Source organism: Heteronotia binoei, chromosome 4 (genome assembly GCF_032191835.1).
Source record: "Heteronotia binoei isolate CCM8104 ecotype False Entrance Well chromosome 4, APGP_CSIRO_Hbin_v1, whole genome shotgun sequence".
Lineage (NCBI taxonomy): Eukaryota > Metazoa > Chordata > Lepidosauria > Squamata > Gekkonidae > Heteronotia > Heteronotia binoei.
In genome coordinates this window covers 94,732,775-94,750,072 of record NC_083226.1, presented here as the reverse complement: position 1 = coordinate 94,750,072, position 17,298 = coordinate 94,732,775, and positions in this window count along the sequence as shown.

Below are 17,298 nucleotides of genomic sequence, written 5' to 3'. Positions count from 1 at the left end.
TCCTTTACCTTGGCTTGTGAACTTCTTTCATTTGATCAGCTGCTATACCAGAAGACTAGAGATCAGTGTTCCCACTAAGCTGTGCTAGCATGCACTGGTGCACTAATTTTGAGCCCATAGCACATAATTTTTGGCCGAGTGCAGGGCAACAACAAAAGGGAGAGAGAGAAAGAGCTTAGCGGGAAAACTGGGGGCATCTGACACAGCTGTAGCCAGCAGGAGCGAGGGAGGGTAAGCAGGGCTTTCCTTGGAAGCTGCCCCGGTGGATGCTGCCAGGTGTCAGGTCTGCATGGACCCTGGAAAAGGCCAAGCCAGCATTAGGGACTACCCAGCGCCTCCATCCCACCCACCAGAATGGGTTGGAAGCTGCTGGAGCTTGCAGTGATATCACCATATCTGGCGCACCATCCAGGGAGGTAGGCTGGGCTGAAGGAGCTGCAGCAGGAGGGAGAGGCTGGAGGGCTGGGCCAGGGAGACTCTCCCTCTGAGGAGTGCTTAATTCCTCCCCTTCTCAGGCATGACTGAATTTCACATGGGAAGGTCTTATGCACCCCCTGCCTCATCTGGCCTTCAAGTCCACTGAGGGGGGCACAAAGGCCTGGAAGGCACCAGCACAGCATGCTTCCATCTGGCAGCCTGCCTGGCTGACCCTTCTTCCTTGGACAGCTGGGCTGGTGCTGCAGCCTTATGGGAAATTTCATCTGTAGACTGCCTTGCCTCCTCTGGCAGCCCCATGTGGGGGAGGAAGGCTGGTGCAAAACTCACAACCACCACAGGGCCTCAGACCAAGTTCTCTGGCTGGGCTGTGCAGGCCTAGGTTGGCCTTTGATCGCTGGGCAAGTCTCCTGCCCTTCATCCAGTCACAGAACAGCATGAGAGGCCACTGAGGAAGAGGGTGGTGTGTGTGCCGAGGTGGTGCAGCAGAGGCCCTCCACATGCCAGCACTGCTGGGCTGAGCCTCACTGCCCCCAAGCTCTGACTTGACCAGAGCTGCTGTCAAGAACTGGCCAGAAAAGTGCCCAAATGTTTCCACCACCCTGAAGGGAAGACTAAGGAATGCACGGCCTTGGCAGGCCAAGAGCACCTCTGCTCTTCTTCCAGGACACTCCAGACTCCTCCAGCAGTTCCTCTGGCCATACACAGGGGCAGCTGCCCTTGGGCTGCGGTGGCCCCATGGCAGGGAGCCTCCCACACCGCAGGTTTCCCAGTCCCCAATCAGTGCCCCTCCCTCTTCTGGGCCTTTTGCAATTGAAAAAATTGAAAAGTACTAGAATATCATTGCAACCTTCTTGTAATAGGCACAGTTATCGACTCCAGATTTTGAAATTCCTGGAGATTTGGGAGGTGGAACCTGGGGACAAACCACAGTGGTTTAAAATGCCAGCTTTCTGCCTTTAAAGCTGCCATTTTTTCCAGGAGAACTTATCACTGTCATCTAGGGTTGCCAAGTCCAATTCAAGAAATATCTGGGGACTTTGGGGGTGGAGCCAGGTGACATTGGGGGCGGAGCCAGGAACAAGGGTGTGACAAGCATAATTGAACTCCAAGGGAGTTCTGGCCATCACATTTAAAGGGACAGCACACCTTTTTTAAATGCCTTCCTTCCATAGGAAATAATGAAGGATAGGGGCACCTTCTTTAGGGGCTCATAGAATTGGACCCCCTGGTCCAATTGCTTTGAAACATGGGGGGTACTTTGGGGAGAGGCACTAGATACTATACTGAAAATTTGGTGCCTCTACATCAAAACACAGTTCCCCCAGAGCCCCCGAAATCTCCAGATCAATTCCTCATTATACCCTATGAGAATCGATCTCCACATAGGGAATAATGAAGTGCTCAGCAGACGTTTCTCTCCCCCCCACACCCCGTTTCTGGCGACTCTGAAGTGACAGATTGGCGTCTCTACTCACGAGTTGCTGCCAGCTTCTTCAAAGTAACACAGACACACCATCCCAAGAGGAAGCCTTTCAGTCGGAGACTGAAGCTTCCAAAGGCACATGGTTCTCTGGGGGTGGGGCTTCCCCCCGCCAGCCAGCTGACTGGGGGCGGGAAGGAGCCTGGGAAAGCGGAAGAACCCCGGCTGGGACCTAGGGATTGGCAAGCCTACTGTCATCTGGACATAATTTCCAGGAGATCTCCAGACCCCACCTGGCAGTTGGCAACCCTAGCAATAGGTGTAACATTCCCTGAATCCCCAGCATTTGTGTTTGTTTTTTTTTAAAAAAATAATTCTCTAACCTCTTTTGTTGCAGAAATGTGTCTTTCCCCTTATTTCGTCACAACGAAAGGAGTGGGAGACTTGTTTATTATACATACTGCTACAGCAGTATATTAATATAAGAATATCCTAGTGCTGATTTGAAAAAAATAAAAACCCCTCAGCAGTGCACTAGTTGCTGGAACATTGGCAACTAAGAACCAAAGTCTGGGTTGTGTACAGTTCTCAAGTTGAAAGTTTGGCACGTCACACGTTCCAGGGCTACTGCTTTCCTCAATTATGCTGGAGAAATAAAAAGCCAAGCCTGCCTTCCCTCCATTGGCTGAGGTCTCGTCCCCCTTCTCCTCTTTTGGGGAGGAAGGGAAGGTGAGGAAAAAGTCAAGAAAGAGCAAAATCGGAGTCCTATCATGGCACCTTTAAGACCAACCAAGTTTTATTCAAGGTATAAGCTTCACCAAGGGTTATTTTGTAGAAAAATAGGCAGTGGAGCTTATTAGCATAACTCATTAGCATATGCCGCCACCCCCAGCCAAAAGCAACTTGATGCAAGAAAGGAGAGCTCTGGGAGAGTGAGACCTGCATGAGATGGCTAGAGAGCCAGCCAGCCCAACCAGGCCTTGCTTGCCTGGGTCTCTTCTGGGCCCCCTCACCCAGTCAAAAGGCCAGGAAACCACCCACCACCCAGAATCACATGAGTGGAGAAAGAGTGCTGTGTGCTTCTCCAGGGGTTAATGAGGGCTGCTGGGGGTGTGGTAAAGCCCCTGGTGGCTGGCTGCCTGCTCTCCTAATCCACCTACTATTCAATGGACAAGGTAGGTGGAAAGGAAGAGGAAGAACCCTCCTGTGAGTTCCTGCTGAATCTGAGGCCTGAGCTTCACTAAACCAGCCTCATTCTCAGTTGAACTAACTGCTGATTTCAACTGTCTCCATCAGGTCCCTCTGGTCACTTTTAGGGAGAGGTGGATATCTATCGGTTTCTTAGTGTGAATCCTAATGGCTTTGGTTATTTCCAGAAATGGCGGGGAAGGCTAAATAAACACTTTATAGCCATTCTTCCCAATGTTGATGGGTCATATGTGAAAAATGGCAAGACAATTCTTAAATGGACATGTATCAGATTTTGGATGGATGAAAGACAAAGACTATTCTGAACATGCATGTGCTAGGTTTATGTAAATCAAATAAATATGCATTTTTGGCTGAGCACAGGGTAATTAAATTCTCTCCTGCTTCCTTCAAATGTCCCTTTGCGTTAAAAACATCCCTCCATGCGAATAGAAGACCAACACACCAGAGAGATAAGTGCTACCTATGTTTGCTAACCTCAAGGCGGATCTGGAAATTCTCCTGGTATTACAAATGAAATTTGACTTTATTTTGTTTTCACTTATAATGTTTAAATCATTCTTAAAATATAGTTTTAAAAAATCATTGAGCTTTTTACAAGGTTATGATAATCTAAAAAAATAATTTATGCAATAAATATAGGCTTGCTCACAGCCTTAATGCTAGAAGCTCCTTTGGCTCATGAAGTTGAATTTTTGCTCATAACACTTCACAGCTTAGATGGAACACTGTTGGAGAGTAGCAACTGTGACACCATTTTTTTTAAAGGATTCAGAAGGGAACTAGAAGGTTACAGGCCAGTCAGCCTAATGTCTATCCTAGGCAAATTAGTAGAAACTGTTATTAAAGATAGAATTGTTAGGCACATAGAGGAACAAAGCTTGCTGAGGGAAAATCAGCATGGCTTTTGAAAAGGTAGTCCTGCCTTACCAATCTTTTGGAGTTCTTTGAGAAAGTGGTAGAGCATCTGCTTGGTAAGCAGAAGGTCCCAGGTTCAATCCCCTGCATCTCCAATTAAAAAGGGTCCAGGCAAGTAGGCATCAAAGTGAACAAACATATAGACATTGGTGACCCAGTAGACATTATATCCATGGACTTTCAAAAGGCTTTTGACAAGGTACCTCACCAAAGACTGCTGAGTAAACTTAGCAGTCATGGAATAAGAGGATGGGTTCTCTTAGAGGACAAATTCTCTTACGGATTAAAAACAAGTTAAATGACAGGAAACAAAGAGTAGGAATCAGTGGACTATGCTCACAGTGAAGGGAAGCAAGCAGTAGGGTCCCACACGGGTCAGTATTGGTACTGGTACTGTTTAAATTATTCATCAGTAATCTGGAACTGGGGGCGAGTAGTGTAGTAGCCAAGGTTGCAGATGACATCAAATTATTCAAGATGGTGAAAACCAAGGCTGACTATGAAGAGCTCCAAGAGGACCTCTACAGACTGCACAGACTGGGTGAGTGGATGACATTGTAGCAAATGAAGTTCATTGGTAAGGGAAAAGTGATGCATGTTGGGACAAAAAAATCCCAGCTTCAGATATTATAGACTAATGCAGGGTTGCCCTAAAATTTTATTTTTCATTTCCCTGACTTTCCCTGACCAACATTTGTCAATTTCCCTGACCACCCAAATATAACCACAAATTAAAAATGAATAGGTAGTGTTGCATTAATGAAGGCTTAATGAAATGTTCCACTCTACAACAACTGCAAAAATATTTGTCAAAGTTAGAGATTTAATACCAGCTTTTTTCAACATCAACTGCAGCAACATTTGTTTTGCAATTGCACCAAAAATTACACCAAGATACAAACTTCAATTCAAGTAAACACTGAATGCTAACAAGTAGGAACTTTCCAAAGCTGGGAAAGTTTCACTTTCACTTTCTGGTTCCAGAAAGTGTAATGAGATCAGGAACAAGGAAGGAGGTGGAGTTTCTGCAATCTAGAGAAGCAGACAACCCTCATTTGCAACCTGTATGCATGGGGGAAGTCAGTAAAGAGGGTGAGAAAGCTGGTACTCTGTAAACTCCAGCAGGAACAAGCAATCACATTTGCAAAATTTACTTTGCATGGCGCAGAGTAGAAAAGGCCAGTTGTCTGAAATCCAACAGTGCCAAAACTCATTTGCAACGCTGTGCTGGGTTTAGCAGGAGACAAAACATCCATTCCATAAATAAGCATGACCCCAAAACATGCTTATCTTACGTAAGTTAAATGCAGTACTAGCAGGTAGGGATGAAAACAGATGTTTAAAGTTTGTATACTGCTAAATGTTTAAACTAGCCTTGCTTTGCAAATGCTACAGGCAGACCTTGGAAATCATTCAGGGAGAGAGCTCAACAACCACATTAGGCTGGTTGCTGAGAGTGGAGCTGAGAAAAAGGTAGAGCTGGGAAAGGGCATCATTAAGTTTTACTTGTGTTCTGCTACTTCTCTATATTCCAGTTGCCATAAGAACAAATCATGCTCTTGTGGCAGCAGGTCAAAAATCCACTGCTTGAATATATTTTAATCACAATTTCTCTGACTTCAAACAAATTTCCCTGACTTTCCCTGACCAATTTCCATTTCCCTTTCCCTGAATTTCCAGAAAGTAGCAACCCTGTAATGGGATCTGAATTTGCTGAGTCAGAGAGAAAAAGATTTTGGATCATAGTAAGTCAATGAAAGTGTCAACCCAGTGTGCTGCAGCAGTGAAAAGGCAAACTCTGAGTTAGGTATTATTGGGAAAGGTACTGAGAATAAAACAGCTGATGTAGTGCTCCTGTAGAGATCTATAGTACAGCCTCATTTGGAATACTGTGTACATTTCTGGTCCTCATATCTCAAAAAGGACATTGCTGAGCTAGAAAAAGTGCAGAGGAGGGCAACCAAGTTGATTAGCTAATTGGAGTACCTTTCTTATGAGGTTGGGCTGTAGAATCTGGGGCTTTTCAGCTTAGAAAGGAGAAAACTAAGGGGGGGACATGATAGCGGTTTATGAAATTATGCATGGAATGAGAGAGAATTGACAAATGGAAATTTTCTTTCTCTCTCCCAAAATACTAGAACTCGGGGGCATCCAATGAAAGTGATGATTGGTAGGTTCAGGATGGACAAAAGTAATAGGAGTAATAGGAAGCAGAGAGTGAGTATAAATGGGCAGTCTTCACAGTGGAGGATGGTAAGCAGTGGGGTGCCGCAGGGCTCGGTACTGGGTCCCATGCTATACTATAAGGAACATCCGGATAAGCAACTTGCGGCAATTACATTAGATGCGGAGAAAGCCTTCGATAATGTTAACTGGAGCTTCATCCTTAAAACCTTGACATCAATTGGTTGTGGAGAAAATTTTGTAAAATTGGTTAGGTCAATTTACTCAAGCCAAAAAGCGAGAATCAATGTTAACGGCTCCCTGACAGATCCAATAAAAATTGAGCAAGGTACTAGGCAAGGATGCCCGTTGTCTCCTATCCTCTTTGTATTAGCATTGGAACCGTTACTGCAAATGATCAGAGAAGACTTGGAGATTAAAGGTGTGAAGATCAAGAGAGAAATTTATAAAACGCAGGCCTTCGCCGATGATATATTAATTACTTTGGAAGACCCAAATTGCTCAATTGGAAAGTTGATGATCTGCCTAAAACAATATGGTGAAGTAGCAGGGTTCAAGGTTAATTATCAAAAAACAAAGTTTCTATCCAAAAATATGACGAAAGAACAAATATCTGAACTGGAAGTTAAATCAGGATTTCATTATGAAAAAAAAGTAAAATATTTAGGTATAAATTTAACAACAGAATTGAAAACATTGGTAAGAGATAATTATGAAAAAATACTAAAAGAGATCAAAGCAGATTTAGAACGGTGGGGTGACCTGCAAATCTCTCTGTTGGGTAGAATTGCAACAGTCAAAATGAATGTACTCCCGAGAGTATTGTTTTTGTTCCAAATGATACCAATTATACTTCCAAAAATCTTCTTCAAGCAACTTAATAAAATAGTGGCAAGTTTTGTCGGGCAAAATAAAAAACCCAGGATCAAGCTGAAAGTCTTACAAGATAATAAAGAGAGGGGTGGGTTTGCCCTGCCAGAATGGCAAATCTATCATAAAGCATGTGTCCTGACCTGGGCCAAGGATTGGTTGTTATTAGAAAATAAAAGACTTTTAATACTGAAAGGTGCTGATTTGGCTAAAGGGTGGCACTCATATATATATGGTACGAGGACCCAACAAAAGGAAGTATCTTCCTCAGACATGAAATAAGAAAATCATTGTTCAAGACGTGGTCTGAAATAAAAAAACAGGTGTACAGGTATACTCCTAAATGGCTCTCTCCAGTTGAAGCTTCGATGCACCCAAATCTTTTTCACTGGGGAGACAATTATACTTATGAGTCCCTACTTGATGCCAAACACGAATTGAATATCGAGGAAAATACCAACATGGATTGGTGGCTTAAAGTGCAAGTTAGATCAAGATACAAAATGGATAAGGGAATAGGATTTTCCAAAAAGTTAAATGAATTTGACCATATTATATTGGAAACAGATCGGAAACTTATTTCAAAAATTTATAATTGGCTGTTGGACTTGAAAATGCAAGATGAAAGTGTGAAAGAAAATTGGGTTAAATGGATGCAAGACTTTGGTTATGCTATTGAATTAAGTGAATGGGAGAAAATATGGAAAGAGAATTTGAAATTGACAAGATCCTCCCAGTTTAAAGAAAATTTATACAAAATGGCCCATCGATGGTATTTCACCCCGGAAAAGCTTTCTAGAGCCTTTCCAAATACATCTGATAAATGTTGGAAATGTGGCAAAGTAAAAGGTTCTTTATTTCATATGTAGTGGAAATGCGACCTTGCCAAAAAATACTTGGTACAAGTATCGCTTTGGTGCAAAAAGATATTAAAAGTAAGCATTCCCCATGTACCAGAATTATATTTATTAAATATATGTAAAGTTCCACTACCTAAAACAACGAAAAAGTTATTACTCCACATTATTACAGTAGTGAGGATTCTATTTGCCAAATATTGGAAAACATCTCAGATACCGACTAAAAGGGAGTTTATGTTTAACCTTCTTGATGCTGCAGAAATGGATACGTTAGCTTATAGGTTGAAAGATGGTAATTTGGAAGAGTGTAAGAAAACTTGGTATCCAATGTATGAATGGGCCAAACAATTGGGATTTGAATGGATAGAATAACATTACTTGTATTAGTCTCAGTAATTTCGCTCCATTAGATAAATGTATATAGGTTTATCAATAATGCTTTTCTTTTTGTTGTTGTTGTTGTTGTTGTTGTTTGATTGTTTATTTGTTTTTTGTCTTTTGTTGTTGTAAATAAAATACTTTTTTGTGGGGAAAAAAAAGTAATAGGAGTAATAGGAAGCAGAGAGTGAGTATAAATGGGCAGTCTTCACAGTGGAGGATGGTAAGCAGTGGGGTGCCGCAGGGCTCGGTACTGGGTCCCATGCTCTTTAACTTGTTCATAAATGATTTAGAGTTGGGAGTGAGCAGTGAAGTGGCCAGATTTGCGGATGACACTAAATTGTTCAGGATGGTGAGAATCAGAGAAGATTGTGAGGAACTCCAAAGGGATCTGTTGAGGCTGGGTGAGTGGGTGTCAACGTGGCAGATGCGGTTCAATGTGGCCAAGTGCAAAGTAATGCGCATTGGGGCCAAGAATCCCAGCTACAAATACAAGTTAATGGGGTGTGAACTGGCAGAGACTGACCAAGAGAAAGATCTTGGGGTCGTGGTAGATAACTCACTGAAAATGTCAAGACAGTGTGCGTTTGCAATAAAAAAGGCCAACGCCATGCTGGGAATTATTCGGAAGGGAATTGAAAACAAATCAGCCAGTATCATAATGCCCCTGTATAAATCGATGGTGTGGTCTCATTTGGAGTACTGTGTGCAGTTCTGGTCGCCGCACCTCAAAAAGGATATTATAGCATTGGAGAAAGTTCAGAAAAGGGCAACTAGAATAATTAAAGGGCTGGAACACTTTCCTTATGAAGAAAGGTTGAAACGCTTGGGGCTCTTTAGCTTGGAGAAACATTGACTGCGGGGTGACATGATAGAGGTTTACAAGATAATGCATGGGATGGAGAAAGTAGAGAAAGAAGAATTTTTCTCCCTTTCTCACAATACAAGAACTCATGGACGTTCGATGAAATTGCTGAGCAGACAGGTTAAAACGGATAAAAGGAAGTACTTCTTCACCCAAAGGGTGATTAACATTTGGAATTCACTGCCACAGGAGGTGGTGGCGGCCACAAGCATAGCCACCTTCAAGAGGGGGGTTAACTGGATGGGCCATTGGCCTGATCTAACATGGCTTCTTTTATGTTCTTAAAAGAAAATACTTCTTTACATTGAGAATTGTCAGTAATCCCCAATCTGAGGATCCCTGGTATGGTGGGCAGGGCTCAAAATTACACAACTAGCCTGGAGTGCGAGTTCTCACAAACCAGGGGTGTAGCCTGACACCAGCCCATTTGAATATTCTACGCTGCTTCTGTTGTTCTTGCAAATCCACCTCCCCATCGCTTGGACTGTGATTCTGTGACTGTGGTTGACATCAGACGTGTGGGGTTGGCCTTTGCCACAATAGCACAGGATGCTGCTGCTGGTCACTAGTACAATGTATTGCTTCTGTCCTTGCAGAAATGTACTTCATAGACAAGCATGACCCAAAAACATGTACTTTGTACTTCAGAGATTCTTAGGTTTGACCTTAGACCTGTAGGTTTCTTGGCAATGCCACAGTGGCATTGGTTCTGCAAGGTACAATACATTGGTTCTGTTGCTGGCCTTGCAAACCCCCCCCGCCCCCTCACTTTCTACTACAGAGATTCTCTTGGAGAATATCTTCTTTGCTGGGCTGTTTTTTCCACCATTGGAAACCAACAATGTGACGAACATATGTTATATAAACAAGCAGTGAAGGAATGGCTTCGACCAAGCTCTGCCAACTGGCTATAGCACTATGGGACTGGTGTCTGCTGCATGGAATATTTTTTGACTGCAATTCACATTCCGGGTCTACAGAATACTCAACAGCCTGAGTTGGATCAACTCTGTAGAGCACAAGTGGTCTATCAATGTATCTCACCTGGAACCAATCTTTGCTGACTTTGGTCAAACCACAGTGGATGCCTTTGCTTCTCCAGACAAAGCCAAATGTGTTTCTACTCCAGTGGTAGTCCAATTTGGGGGGGGGGGTCCTTGCAGATGGGGGTCCTCCATCAGTGGATGGGAACCCATTTCTACATAATTGTCCCCCCCATATTTCTTGATTTCACACGTCCTGGAGAAGTTGTTATATGACAAAACAGATTGCAACCTGGTGACTCCATGGCAGCCTAGACAACCATGGATCTTCTTCATGGTCTCTGTGCAGCTCACACACTGGGTCTTGCGCCTGCGCCAGACTCTCGCCGGTAGCTTCAAATAGACATTTTCTTTGTAATCCCAAGTGTATTGAAACTATTTCCCAAGTTTTATTGAACTGTCTCCTTTATGATGATATTCGTTGTATATACCTGAAAGATATTTTAGCAGATATGTTGGGCTGTGCTGATTTAGGCAAAGTCCACAAACTTTTAAATGGCACTTGTTCTGAGGTAACTTTAACGGTTGCTAGATTTCTTCAACAGGCCATGGAAATACGACAGAGAATGGTTCTGGAATGACCACATTTTATTTGTTTTAATTATTTAATTTGGCTAAACTTGACTCATATATATTTTACTTATTTTATGTATATTAGTTCCCTACGTACTCTATTATCTAGGATTTTATATTATTTATATTGCTATTTTACTGCTAAATCTGTTTTATACCAATAAAGGCTTGCTGTTGCTGGTAGCTTCAAAAGCTATAGACATATGCCTCTTCTGGGCGGGGCTTTGGCTCAACCCTGCAGAGCAGGCATCTACTGAGCATGCCCAGAGCTGAGGCAAGCCTCCCCACCACTCAGTTCTTTCCTTACCGCCTTCACAACTGGATGTTTTTTCCTCGCGTCTCCATGGCAGCCTCTTCAAAGAAAACAAAACAAAACAAGAAGTCACTCATTCACTATTATTTAAGAAAGGGGGAACGAGGGAGAGACAGATCTGTTAATCTGAAATTTGTCAATCCTCATCAACCCCCTCCCCTCTCCTGAGGGAACAGCATATGGAAGGTCTTTCTTTCTTTAAACGTTGCTTAGATTGTAGCGCAAAAATCCCTCCCTGTGATGGTCACAGTCATTGTCTTTTCTGCCTGGGTGAAAGCCATCGCACTGATTCCTGTCAGCATTGTCTAAAGTTTACACGGCAAGCCAAAAAGAACAGGGCAGCCCAGCTCAGGACGTTCCTGCTAGAAAAATCCCTCACACGAACTATGTCGCAGGCTTCTTCTAGCCATAACACGCCGCCTCCCCCTAACAAAGAGCGGGGAGATTCAACTCTATATAAGAGGATGTTCCCCTCTTCAAAAAAGTCAAAACATGACAAGGGGAAGAGGTCATCGGACTCGAGACTGGGCGCTTTGAAACCGATGACCCTGAAGCTAAACAACGACTCTAAATGGTCTGATGCTTCTGAGCATGATCAGCAGCCAACAGTGACACCTAGAGTTGAGCCAATAGTACCGACAGGACTTTCCACACAATCTCAGTCAGTACGTTATGTGGAAGCACAGCCTGCCTCAGATACACAGCAAATGAACCTGCTGTCCCTTTCAAATGAGATGGAGACACAGGACCAAACGGGTATATTTTCTTCACCATCTGCGCACTCCAATCCACCACTTAGGATCTTGGCAGAGGAGAACCATGCATCTCCAGAGCTCATGACTCAGGCACTTGTGTCATCACAACCAAGGTCAAAGTCTCAAGGCTGAAGGAAGGACAGATCCCCATCAGGGTCATGTGATTCTGGTTGCTCTTGTGCATATCAGAGGAATCATAGACGGAGATATTGCTATTGCTATTCACCAGGGCTTAGACATGACAGACGCAACCGTGACTACTGGCAGTCTAACCATGCTCAATCTCCTCGATCTCGGTCCCCATATAGACGTCGGTACCAGAGGTATTTACTGTCCCGATCCAGCTCCCCACATAGACATCATCAATCCATTTACCGTGAACTGCCCTCACAATTGCAGAGGAGGGTCGCTAGTCAAGCACACAACTGCACAGAGGATGCTGGATCAACCCTAGTGGTGCTGGAAAGAAGGGGACGAAGAATCCATTAACTACTGATATGACGAAATCACAACTAAGTAGCACAGACCCGGAGATAGAGTCATTACACTCAAACTCTCCTAATGACTCAGATGCTGACAGAGAAGATGAACACTCTGAAAGAGAAGATGAGACTGGGAGTCCCACTGATAAACAGCAGCCTCTTCCCCCTGCCAAAAATGCCAAGATTTTCATAGATTTGACGCAATGTATGGCAGGAGCTCTGGGTATCAAGGTCGCAGCTGATACCCCATCAGTGTCAGACATTGTGCATGACATTTTACAAGATCAATTGCCTGCTGCTGTATGCTTGCCCCAATTGCCAGTACATATGGCAACCATTCAGGAAGCTTGGAATAAGCCAGCATCTACACCAGCAATACCAAAATGTTATGAAGCCATGTATAGGGTTCAATGCAAGGAGGAAAAATGTCTTCAAACCCAGCCTGAACCAAATTCAGTGGTAGTGCATTCATCTTCAAAGGCCAAACAGGCAAAATACTCTGCGCCTCCAGACAGAAAAGGGTGAAAAATTGACACTATGGCAAAGAGGATTTATTCTTTCATATCAATAGCAGCAAAAATGCAGACATACATGGCATACTTAGCTGCATACAGCTTTAATATTAATAGTAAACTAGGAGCATTGCTATTTCATCTCCCAGATGAGACACGCAACCAGGCTTCCTTTCTTCTTCAACAGTCATGCAGGGTGACAAAACAACAAATTACAACTGTAAGACACGCTATTACTTGTTTCTCCCATACTATGGCAACAGCCATTGCCCTGCGGAAGCATGCATGTCTTAGATATACAAATCTACAACCAGATGTTAAGCAACATATAGAAGACCTTCCTTTTGACGGTAATGAATTCTTCTGTACCACCACCGATGGGGCCTTGAAAACAGTAGATGAGAGTTGCAAACAGGCTAAGAATTTAGGATTGAGTTCTCAAACTTTTCAGCAGCCAAGGCAGCAACAATGGAGACCAACATTCTCTCATCAGGCACGATCACCAGCCTACAATGAAACCTGGAAACATTACATGCCGGCAAAACAACAATACCAGGCTAAAAATAAACAGACATCATTGAAAAAAATACCACAACAAGCCAAATACTCTTTTTGACTAAGCAGACAGCCACAATACAGTCATCAACACCATTGCCACTACCACTCCACATGTAGGGACCCTCCTTCTTCCCTTTATCACCAAATAGGAAGACATCACTACAGACCAATGGGTCCTCACCATTATTTGATCCGGCTATGCAATAGAGTTCACCTCCCTACCTCAAATACCTCACTTTGTGTACACTCCCCCATCGCAACCGCTTTGGTCAGAAATACAGGACCTTGTGTTAAAGGGGGCCATCGAAACAGTACCGCAAACACAGCAACACCAGATCTATTATTCATGGTATTTCCTAGTGCCAAAAACAGATGGGGGAAAACGTCCCATTCTGGATCTCCGAGGCCTGAACAAACATATAAAAAAACAGAAATTCAGAATGGTGACATTGCACTCTATCCTTCCACTGATTCCCTCGGGTGCCTGGATGGCATCAATAAAACTGAAAAACGCTTATTTCCATATAACTATAAGGCCAAAACATCATCGGTACCTGTGATTTGCAATCAGTCAGTCTCACTATCAGTTCAGGGCACTACCATTTGGAATCTCAACAGCGCCGCAGCAGCACTATGAGTCAAAGGGGTGGTGGTTTTTCCGTACATCGGCGATTGGCTGTTAGTGGCCGCCTCGCCAGACAGTCTACGAATGGACATTGCATACACTCTCAACCTCCTACAAACTCTAGGACTGTGTGTGAATGCAAAGAAATCTGCTTTAACACCAGCACAAAAGATCCAGTTTATAGGAGCACTCCTCGATTCAACAACAACCAAAGCATTCAGAGCTTCAGTATTAAGAAGGGCAGCAACAGAATGCATAACACAGCACGTGCAAACAGCAAAAAACATACAAGACTACTGGGACTCATGTTGGCTATGACAGCAGTTGTGCCTCTTGCAAAGCTACGTATGAGACCGCTGCAATTATGGTTTCTAAAAAAATACTATCTTGTCACAGTACCTCCACATCTCAGGGTAAGCATACCACGAACAGTACAATCAGCACTTCAATGGTGGGCTTCGCTCACCAACCTTATGCCAGGGATGCCATTCCGCCAAAGGACAGCAGAAGTGACTGTGTAGACAGATGCATCCCAGTGGGGGTGGGGAGCCCACTGGAGATATCTGTCAGTCCAAGGACAGTGGACAGAAATGCAGAAACAACTACACATAAATGTCCTTGAACTCTTAGCAGCATGGAATGCTCCCCGTTCTTTTCTCCCAACAATTCAGAACAAATCTGTGCAGATCGCCACAGGCAACACGACAACAATGTACTACATCTTCAAACAAGGGGGTACCAACCTTATGTCAGTTGACCACACGGCTCTGAGACTGGTGTTTCTGTCACAATATTCATCCAACAGCCATACATATTCCAGGCGCCATGAATATTCAAGTGGATGCCTTAAGTCGAACTCCGATCACACAACACGAGTGGTCACTAAACGAGACAGACCTCAAGAAAGTGTTCCAAGTGTTCGGATACCCAACAATAGATGTGTTTGCAAATGCAAGCAATACCAAGTGCCCGGTGTTCTACTCACGGGGTAAACTGGATCAGGGCTCCTTGGGAGATGCATTTCTCCATCAATGGAAAGGACAAATGTATTACATGTTCCCACCTTTCCCTCTGATTCCACGGGTACTACAAAAGATTCTCTCCGATCAAACAGCCACCATATTGATTGCACCATGGTGGCCAAGACAGCCTTGGTTCCCACTTCTTTGGTTATCCAGAAATCAGTATATACAGATCCCAGCCAAGGTAGATATACTGTCACAAGACGGTCGCCTCCTACACTACAATCCAGGATTTTTCAAGCTCACAGCCTGGAAGATTCAACCACCCTTCCATCCGATGTATCAGAGATCTTACTAAATGCTAGGAAACCCTCAACCCATCAATCATATCACAAGAAGTGGACTAGATTTGTTCAGTATGCAAATGTGCAGGGATTTGATCCAAATTCAGCCACGCTTTCTTCAGTCCTCATCTACCTCACTAGCCTACATAAGTCAGGACTTATATTGTCTATGATTAAAGTCCACATGGCGGCCATCTCAGCATACCACAACAGGGTTAATGGTTAGCCAGTTTTCTCTCACACCACTGTTAAGACCTTCTTAAGGGGCGTTCTACACCTCCGGCCACCACAACGACCATTTACACTGGCTTAGAGTTTATCGCTGGTGCTTGCTAAGCTAATAGGGAAGCCTTTTGAGCCACTGGCAACAGCTTCAATGCACTTAGTATCATTGAAAGTAGCATTTCTTGTGGCACTTACATCAGCCAGGAGGGCCAGTGAACTCTGCTCTTTAAGGTCTGATCCACCATGCACAGTTTTTCACCATGACCGTGTAGTACTTCGACCAGACCCTGCATTTCTCCCAAAAGTGGTTTCCCCTTTTCACCTTTATCAGACCATAACATTGCCTTCATTTTTTCCAACACCAAAAGATGAAGGACAGAGGGCTCCACACATGTTAGATGTTCGTCGTGCCCTTGCGTTCTATTTGTCTAGGACTGCAGCATTCAGAAAAGATAGACAATTGTTTATTTGTTACTCCAACCCTAGGAAGAGTTTTGCTATCTCAAGACAGCATCTCTCTAAATGGATGTCCTCGGCCATTGTACTGTGCTACCAGCTGGCTAATGAACCTTTACCATGTAAACCTAAGGCTCATTCATCATCAGCCTTCATGGCAGGGGTCTCAATGCAGGACATTTGTGCTGCAGTCACATGGTCGTCTCAATCCACCTTTACACAGCACTATGACTTAGATCTAAGAGCTAGGAAAGATGCAAACTTTGGACAAACTGTCCTTCAATCTGTTTTCCACTGAAAATGTTAATATGTTGTAGTTTGTGCATCTGAAATTATAAATAAGTAACATAACATGTTTATAGAACACACAAGCAAGTAGTTTTTTGCCTCATGCAAAGTTAGGTGCATGATGATATTGATATTGTTGTTTGCTTTGTGTTAATACATTGGTGAATGTGTATTACAAGGCTGAGTATTTGCTTGTTTTGAGTAATTCAATAAATGAGTTCAGTTAGAAATGACCAATAGGTATCGACCATATCAATTATGGTAGATGCTAACACCGACCATTTAGCTCATTCATCACGCAGTGTGTGAGCTGCACAGAGACCACAAAGAAGATAAACAGGTTGCTTACCTGTAGCTGATGATCTTCGAGTGGTCATCTGTGCAGTCACACACTCCCATCCAGCCTTCCCCGCTGCTAGCATCTCCTGCTAACTTACTTGATAGTATTGAGACTTCCTGGCGGTGGGCGGAAGGAACTGAGTGGTGGGGGGTCTTGCCTCAGCTCTGGGCATGCTCAGTAGATGCCTGCTCTGCAGGGTTGAGGCAAAGCCCCACCCAGAAGAGGCATATGTCTATAGCTTTTGAAGCTACCAGCGAGAGTCTGGCGCAGGCGCAAGACCCAGTGTGTGACTGCACAGGTGACCACTCGAAGATCATCAATTACAGGTAAGCAACCTGTTTTTTCTGCTACTGCTTTGTTTGTCCAGAAGACAGTATAAAGATTTCTTCCAGATCTGGATTTGTTGTCCCAACAGGGCAGCATAGTTCTCCACCATGACCCATCCTTCTTTAGTTTAACCACATCCTGACCTTTGCACCTGAGGTAGCCAACACAATCCTAAATGTGCAAAAGTTTTCCATGCATTGCTCTTACAAACTGAAGAAGAAATGTTTCGTCATCTATGCTTCTGCTTTTAACATCCAACCTCAATCAGCTCCCTTATCAGATGCTCTCTTACTTGGTCATTCTTCATCAATACAGCTTTGGCTTCTCTATCAAGGAGCATTTGGCTGCTCTCG